Consider the following 9024-nt stretch of genomic DNA (forward strand, 5'->3'; position numbering starts at 1 on the left):
CTTCAAAATTATCGAGCCAATTCGATCTTCAATGTGATTTTTAATTGTTAGAAATTCTACAAGTATAACATTTTCCGATTTATTAGGGCCCGAGCACCGACTGGTGCGAAAGCCCGATTGTAATGCAAGGAGTTATTATTCTTTTTCTTCTGATTATTCTTGTTCACAAAAATAAATTGCCTATTTGGTGGCTTTAACATGCTCAAACACTCGAGTTGGTTTACACCAATAAATGGAAGCGCCGGTGCTTTTATTTTGAAAATCGGCTCGTCTTGAGGTGTTCATGTCGTCGCTGCTTTCAGTCGTGGGACGGTCGGACGACAACGGTCAGCCATCAGCGGAAAGTCGAACCATTAGTAATCAGTAGTGCCGTAAAACGTGAGGATTTGACTACTCTGCCATAGCGTTTGGTGAACAGCTTTTAGGTGAATTACCGCCACCTTCTGGCAGTAGGAATGCATTTTTACCAGACGGCAGTAAAAACAAGGTGAAGTATAGATGCATAAGCTTTGCTGAGATATTTGGCTCATTTGAACGTCTAATGAAATGAAAGTAGAAGTTTGGAGGTGAAAAAAATTCTAGTTTGTCGGACACATCTGAAATGGACCCGACTACAAAAACATCTGTTGTGTTTTAAAATTAGGTTTTGTGTCAAATCTGCATCTGAAAAGTAACTAAAGCTGTCAGATAAATGTAATGGAGGAGAAAGTACTGCATGAGAAGGAATTACCTGAGAAATACAAGTCCCTCGAAACTCTACTGAAGTACTAAGCGCAGTAAATGTACCTAATTACAAGTACTTTCCACCACTGACGCTCTTTTCAAACAATTTTTTCAGCTTTTTTACAAATCTCTAAAAAGGTGTTCGGTCCTCTCGGCGTCTCCTGTTCTTACAAAAACACATCTGAGCGAGTCGCGACCGCTCGACCCGGTCACGGACTCGCGTCTCGGCTGTTGTGACACTTATTCCACGAACACCTCGGGCTTCTGGGAAATGTGTGTTTGTTACAGACTAGAAAAAAAACAGCAGTATTGGACTGTTTTTTCTCAGCAGCCACAGTCAGATATACACGAAGCAAACCAGGTCACAAGCTGATCAAAGCTCTATCGACCCAAAGGTTTACAATGATAAGAAGTTTTGACTTATTCCGATGCACGGCGAGAAAAACACGAGTAAACAAGCGGAGACGAGACGACCTCTCGTATCGTATGCGGCGCATTTGACACAGAGAAAGACTCGGCAGCAGGACGAATGCATCCTCTCTGCTCTGGTTCTCAACGAGACCCAGTCGCCGTGACGACCGAGCGATCTCCTCGGAGCTGACGGCCCCGCTCCAGATCTGGACCGACGCTCGGGTCAAAGATCTACTGTAGCGGGGTTTACTGTTCACGACGCTACGATGATCGGAGATGTCACCACACGCAAGGGCCGTAAATGTCTCCTCCCCTTGGACTCACTAGCAGCTGCGACCAGAACACGACGCCCAGCTTTTTCCGCTCCGCAACCGCGTCAACGTGAAGAAAAAAAAAAGGCTAACTTGCCCTCGGTGAAGCTCCTGTGTAAACGTACGATGAGTTTTTAGCCACACCTTCCTTGTTCTTGTTCCACACATTGACTGCATATAAAAGTGTTCTTTGGGCCTCGAGCTGCAATACCACCGAGTGCCACTAGAGGTTGGCTTCAAAAAGCGCCGGTTTCCATTGACTCCCATTCAATTTCTCTCATGAAATTCTCAGTCCATTTTTTTTTTTGGGGGGGGGGGGGGGTCTGTTTGATTGACAGGCCTGTGGTGCAGTCAGGTTACAGCTATCGGTGGGCGGGACGTAGTATCGTCAGGTTTCCAATCAGATCAGTCAGATCCACCGCTGGCTCCTCCCCCAGCTCGTCCAAATATGGTCACTTCCTGCTCCAAATATTTATTTTGTCCCTTCACAGGACAGAATTTGAGCCCCTCTGGTTTCCTACAACAAGCGTTAAATTATTGCTGCGTCTTTCCTTTAATTTGATTCTGTTCACTAAATCAATTAACGCAGGGTGTGCTCAGCGTGAGTGTTTCTGCGAACACATTAATGCCAAAACAATGAGATGTAATTTAATGCAAGCAGCAGAGCCTGCCAAGAAAAACAAATTAAAATTAAATTCTCGAGAAGGAATGAAGCTCTTTTGGCTCATCTGACTGCTTCCAAAACCTCTTTGTAGTGATCTCAACAATCATCTTTCAGTTATATAAATATTAACATGATAATAGGACTTCATAAACTCCGCCGGTGGCAAAATGTGGCGATGGAAAAATCTGACTTTTATGTTAAATTTGAGTCAAAATGATGAAGTTTAACGGCTGCATTTTGGGGGTAAATGTGTGACGGCAGAGAAACGTGAAGTCTTTTCCGCCCGCGATCATCATCAGCATCAACCGCAGACAAAGACCAACATGCACCAGAACACATTAAAAAGCCCACAGAGGGAAGTTTAAAGGGTAAACGCTCACATTAGTCCTCATTACGTGCGACCTCTTGCATCCAGAGCTGGATCTCCTCGATGTGACTAAACGACCCTCGGCTCATGCAGGATACTGGGTGTGTTACAAGGTTGCCGTGCTGAGACTGGGCCTGATGCCTAATGTCGTCCTCCCCCCCCTCCCCCCCTCCTCCCCTTCCTCCTCCTCCTCCTCGCTCCTCCGCTGCTCGGGCCAGCCAACACAACGAGGCTAATCGGGCCATTTAAATGTCAGCAACGCCGAGATCTGGCAGGCGAGAGAAAACCGCTCTTCGGTCATACTTCGTGCACTTATGTGTTGTTGGTTTTTTTTTTTTAACATCTTTAAATGACGTATTTATCGATGTTTGTCGAGCAAATCCAAACAGGATCCAGATGGAAACTGTGAAAATTAGACAAAAACATCAAACTACAAACAAAGTTGTCTTTTGGGGATAAACCAGCTCTCACATTTAAACAGCATCCCACAGTGTGTGTGTGTGTGTGTGTGTGTGTGTGTGTGTGTGTGTGTGTGTGTGTGTGTGCAGAAGAGAACTTATAGCACCTGTCCGGCCTGTAATCAGGATCCAGGGCGGATGTGCCACTCATTCATCGCTCTTTATGAATGAGGCTGCAGCTGAGCATTCAGAAATGTAAACAAATAGCTCAGCGTGAACCTCTGTTGTTATCGATGTGCACACACACACACACACACACACACACACTTTCTTTCCTTTTCTCTCTCTCAAGTGAGACGTAAACATTCGTAAGAGTGAAACCCTCATAAGGAGGCCGGCTGTGACTGGAGGGAGCTTTGCTTTTAAACAAAAAACCAAAAACAAGAGTGGGGGAGAAGAGAAAGCTACGATTGGGATTCAGTGACGGGACGATGCAACACAAGGTCATGCAGCTTTTAACCCCCGAAAAGGCCCGGATGCAATAGATCTTCAGCTAGAAACAAGATGCTGCAACCTTAACACATAAAACTGGATTCCTGCAGGCCTGCTGCACCACGTGTGACTGACTGACATACAGACGTAGCAGGAAAGCTGACACCTCCGTCTGATAAAACACACCCAGCATAGAAGCATTAAAATGACTTCATTTGAAGTCTTTAAACGCACAATCTCGTGGTATGGACAGAAATAGTCCACATGCATGTTTCCTGCAGCCTTTCTGTCATCTCACTAAAAACGCTTCACGCTGCCCCCGTTTTGCAGTAATTGTGCAAACCGTGCGCTGATTGGGGGTGAAGGCACCTCCTCACCGAGATCAGCCGACACATGCCGCAAGATCCCGGCATGCTTCCTTTTTTTTCTCCCTTCTCCTCCCCTCTCTACACTGCACCGCCTCGCATCCCTCCCCGGACGTCAAAAACAACCCCGCGCGCTGCTTTTAATTCGAGACCACGCGAACTCTGAATTCATCCATCTTTCAACAAATCTTACCATTGTTTATTATTTTTATTTCTTTCAATCGACGCGCTCCAAAATGCGCTGCCGCTCCTCGAGCCTCGCCGAGCTGAAGATGGTCCAAAGACGGCTCCGGGCGACTCCAACTTCCAGCCGAAATGCAGTTTAGTTTTTTTTTTGTTTTTTTTTTTTTGGGGGGGGGGGGGGTACACCTGGAAGGATGCGTCAGTCTGGTCTCGCGCGGCAGTGAAAAATGCAGAAATAAAAGATGTCCTTTTGGTGTCGTTGGAAGTGTTGACAGTCTCGAGCTGCCCTGCGGATGGACGGATGGCTGCTCGCTTCGTCCTCCACACAAGAATGCGCCGCGCATTTCAACTAACCCTCTCTCTCTCTCTCTCTCTCTCTCTCTCTCTCTCACACACACACTCATCGTTCCTCTTTCATCCACAAACACACACACACACACACACACACACACACACACACACACACACACACACACATGCGCGCAATGAAGCACAAATCCATTTTCTTCGTGATAGATATGAGACATAAACGAGTTTTGTTAAATAATCCAGTCACACACAGATTCAACACGGAAAATGATCTGGGTGTGATGTGCTGGAACATGCGGCCAGTGTGTGTGTGTGTGTGTGTGTGTGTGTGTGTGTGTGTGTGTGTGTGTGTGTGTGTGTGTGTGTCAGTCATAAATAGCTCATCAGAATCATAACAGAGTTCAGGACTACGGACAGCGAATATCAGGGAACTTTAAAAACTCTTTCCCTGACAGGGAGATTCGGGGACTTGATTTTTTTTCTTTGAGTTGATTGATGTAAGTTTGGTGGCATCAGTGCTCAATGACAGAAATTGAAAATCTAGTTCTTTAGGCTGCGAGCTAATTACCATTCATGTTGGATAAATGATTTGCCTCTGCGACCAGTATTTAGATTCCATTTATTTCAATAGTGGCACAAATGGATTGTTTTTCTGTTTATTAAAGGTGATGGAGCTTTTTAGTCAGTGAAAGTCAGAGAATTTGATATTTGACTTGGGAGTGGAAACCCTGCTTTATTCAGCCCTTGGAAATAGAAATATTAAAATGTGAGGCATCTGAAAGTCAACATGTTCAGCATATCTGTGGGGAGCTTTTATATTACCTTGGAAACTCGACTCTACTAGTTTTACTAAAAGAAAAACACAGAGACGGTTCGTTCGACAGTTTGTTTACAAGTACACAAAAAACATTTTCTCCAACAAAAAAAAGTAATCAACTTTTATAAACTTGTATTTCACCCGTGAGACACACACCAATAAAATGTTTAATTTAAAAAACTAAATGTTATTCTGAGATTCGCTGGTTCTGTGGAGTTATTAAGCAACAAATATAGGTTTGTTAGATCCTAAAGGACCGTTTGAACACTTCTATCCACCCGTCATCAATAAAACACCTTTTTTGTGGAAGAATAATGTTCATCTCTTCCCATAAAGTCCCTTTTTTTGTTTTTTTTACCTTAATTTTGGACTTTAAATTGATGCACAATCCAGTCTGCAAAACGTGGTTGTGCGTCTCTGTTGGGAATCCAAATTCTCGTACTACTTTACAGTTGGCGGCGGAGGCGGAAGAGGAGGCCTTTAGAAGAGTGTCTCTAAAAATATATGCTGTCTATTTTCTACCCGCTCGGCCTCCGCGATTGATTTCAAACTCTGCTTATCGGCAGGAGAATGAAAAATAAAAACGAGCAGAAATGTGACTGCAAAAAAAAAAACCAAAAAACACAAAGAGGCTAAACACACGTAAGGAAATAAAAAACAACATTTATAAGATTGTTCCGCTGGTGAGCCTCCAACATCCTCAGTGCTGTGGAAGTAAAGAGGCGACCGAGTGGCATCGATATGATATTTTATCAATTTAAAGCCACCAGAGGAAAAAGCAGAGTGAGACTTTTAACTCGTTCCACCTCCCAACTTTTTCCTCTCCCATCGACAGAAGTGCAGGGCGCCTATTGTTTTTGGTTTTGTCCTTTGGGCTTGTGTTCGGCGTCCCGCTGCCATCCAGCACCTCCCACACGGCGAGTAGCGGTGACTCAGGAAGTCTGCCTTCATCTTCCACCCCGAGCTGCAGACACAAGAAACCAGCCTGCGCTTATTTTTGTTTTACTTCATTCTCAGATCCCTGCATGTGTCATATGTAACACACACACACACACACACACACACACACACACACACACACACACACACACACACATACGCACACAGGCCGCCACTGGAGTCAGTCGTGATCAGGATTTCAGCGTTTCTTCTCGATGCAATGACATCATCGCTAATTGATCCTCTTTTTGAATTCTGAAAGGGAAATAATATGCAGCTGTATGGGGTTGCCATAGCAACTGGCCCGTTTCAAATGCAATATGGGAGGGAGGGGGCGGGGGGGGGGTGTGGAGTGCTGCTGGAAGCTGGAGGAGGAAGAGGGTGGTGGTGGGGGGGGGGGGGTAATTGGGGATGTTGGTTTGGGGAAAGGATGGCGGCGGAAGAAGAGAAGGGGTTGAAGGAAAAGAGACTTAAGAGGAGAAGAAAAAAACTGCCCTCGATATTTTCTGAGCGTTCGGACACATGACATACGGAGATATGACGAGCAGAGGGGGCGGAGCTCTGACTCACATGAATTAAAAAATTTTTTTTTAAATCTATTCACAATTCATAATCACACTGACGACATTCGGGTCGTCGGTAAGATTGGGATCGATGGCGAGTCCGGCTGTGGCTGCGAGCTATCGACCGCGTACTTGTCCGCGGATCGATAGGTCAAACACATCCGCAGCGGAGTCGAGAGCAGGAAGACAAAAAAACAAAAAACATCCCGCATGACAAATTGATTGACACTCAGAGGTTGTGAGCTGCAGGCTGAACCCTCTTAATCAGCACAGACACTTTTATACGAGCCGAGAAAATGAGATCAGCGGCGTCTTCGTGTCTGCTGGTAGAGAATGTAGAAGAAGACTGAAAATAATAAGTCATTATTTTCCTCTGTTTCTGTCTGCAGCTCTTTTCAGCCAACGTTTCATTGGTTTCCTCAAACGCTGGCAGAAAACAGATCCAAAAATAAAGTCTGTTATATTTAAATCAGCGCGTCATCGCTCTACAACTGAGGAAATACGTATTTTCAAATTAAAAGCCACATTGCGTTTTCTCATCAAAGCTTTTATTTTGAAGAGCATTTCCTGGTTGTTTGTCCACGTTGAAGCATCTTTGTCAAGTTTACTTCCATACCTTGATACCACCTCGCCTAATTTAAAATTAAGATATTCTCCTCATTTTGAATCCATGATTTGTTCCTAATAAAGAGCTGCCACAAATATGTTCCAACCTTTTTTTTTGGAACAAACTGCAAAAACTTCTCTTTAACTTCTCTGAGAAAAACTTCCGGCAGTACATTTAAAAAAAAAAAACTAAAAAAAAACCTCCCTTCTGACAGGAATAAAAACCTCCGACGAGTAATATTTGAAACACATTTTACAAAAAGCCCCAAATGTCATTCTCACGGTGAAGCCGGAGGAAAAATATAAAACCCGAGTCATTGTGATTCATCTTCTGGGGACCATGAATCAGTCTAACTTTAGACGACCGGCAGATCAACCAGCGCTGACAGAGCATTATACTTCATGATGGATGCTTTGACAGCGGTCCGCCGGGCGCTTCCTCCTCAGCACGCCGTAGCAATATCGGCGGTTGAAATCACCATGGCAACAGAGTTCCTACCTGAAAAAGCTGAGGCGGCGGCGGAGGAGCTGGAGGGAACGAGAAGGAGGTGCTCTCATAACACGGCGTGATTTATGAAGGTCCGAGGAGAAGGAACGTTTACGATCTGAGGAGGAGGTTCACTCTCCCTCCTCTCGCCGTCGTCCTTCTCCCTCCTCCTTCTGTCTTCGTCGCTTTTATTTTATTCTCACCGTGAAAAACGTATGAAAATGTTCTTCCTCGTCTCGGCCGCCCCGCCGACGTCGGTGTCGGCGACAAAAGGCGTTTAAAGTACGTCGGCTTTCTTCAGTCTAAATGCGATCCGTTCTGGACATCCGGTCCTTTCAGGGACGATGACAGTAAAAGACCTTCGTAACAAAAACAAATCTCTGGGGGACGTCATTTTAAAGCAACGAAAAAAGCTTTTCTTTGATGATGTCCTCATTTTGGAAACTGCGTGTTTAAGCTCAAGTAAGACAGCCTCTCTGTCGGCCAACTAGCTATCGCTACGTCATTAGAAATGTTAGCTAATATGTTAATGAGGTGACGTCACCCGACGGCCGTTACGAAACCTCCAGTTCGTATTTTGAAAGAGGTTTGAAAGCAGGAAGTGACCATATTTGGGCGAGCTGAGGGGGGAGGAGCGAGCTGACTCATCTGATTGGAAACCGTGACGATACTACGTCCCGCCCACCGATAGCTGTAACCTGACTGCACCACAGGCCTGTCAATCAAACAGACACGCCCCCAAAAACAGGTCTTCTTGAATCTTCTTTTCTAATGAATGAGGGATTATTTTCAGATGGACCTCCAGAAAACTAATAAGAAGGAGTGACTTTAGCACAATCATCTTACATTCAGTAATATTATGTGTCAAATGCACCAAAACTAAAATGTCCAAAGATTCAAACTGAATCATCATCAGGACCCAAAGTTAACACCGTGTCGCTGCTTTTTGATTGACAGCTTAACCGTCTGCATAAACAACTCCAGCTGCCTTCGAGCCTTCATGTATGTATGAATGTACTTTGCAGAAAAACGTCTGCCGAGAGAGCAACGTCACGGATTCATGGAGCGTTAAACAAAATGGCCCTTCAGTGTGATTGTCAGGCTCCATCTTCGTCGGGTCGCCGCTGACAAAAGTTGTGATTTTAACGTGTGAATTCAACAAGTCATGATGCTCTTTTAAAAGAAATTTAAAAAAAGCTCGGGGCCTCCTGAAGCTGCCTTCATATTTTTTTCAGCCCTCTGAGTTCTTGTTCTCTTTGTCGAGCGGTAGTGAATCATCCTCGTTCAGATCAATGGAGCATCTCCGCATGGGGTTCCTCACAAACCTCCCCGTTCGTTCCTCCCCGCGCCGCCATCGCCATGGAGACTCCAGCGAGCGGCCTCACCGCA

General features: G+C 45.0%; 1 protein-coding gene across 2 annotated transcripts in view; it reads right to left on the reverse strand.

Annotated features, from left to right (window-relative positions):
- The window catches only part of adcyap1r1b (adenylate cyclase activating polypeptide 1b (pituitary) receptor type I), a 23922-nt gene extending 19651 nt beyond the window's left edge, over positions 1 to 4271 (reverse strand). Inside the window, exon 1 of one of the 2 annotated variants that reach the window (XM_069152925.1) lies at positions 3925 to 4271. The gene's annotated coding sequence lies outside the window, so the exon portion shown is untranslated. The remainder of the gene's footprint in view (positions 1 to 3924) is intronic. The other variant, XM_069152926.1, reaches the window with a different exon arrangement.
- Positions 4272 to 9024: the final 4753 nt, after the last annotated feature.

Source organism: Embiotoca jacksoni, unplaced genomic scaffold (assembly GCF_022577435.1).
Source record: "Embiotoca jacksoni isolate LCO1_2020_lvr unplaced genomic scaffold, fEmbJac1.0.p SCAF_19, whole genome shotgun sequence".
In the NCBI taxonomy this organism is placed as follows: domain Eukaryota; kingdom Metazoa; phylum Chordata; class Actinopteri; family Embiotocidae; genus Embiotoca; species Embiotoca jacksoni.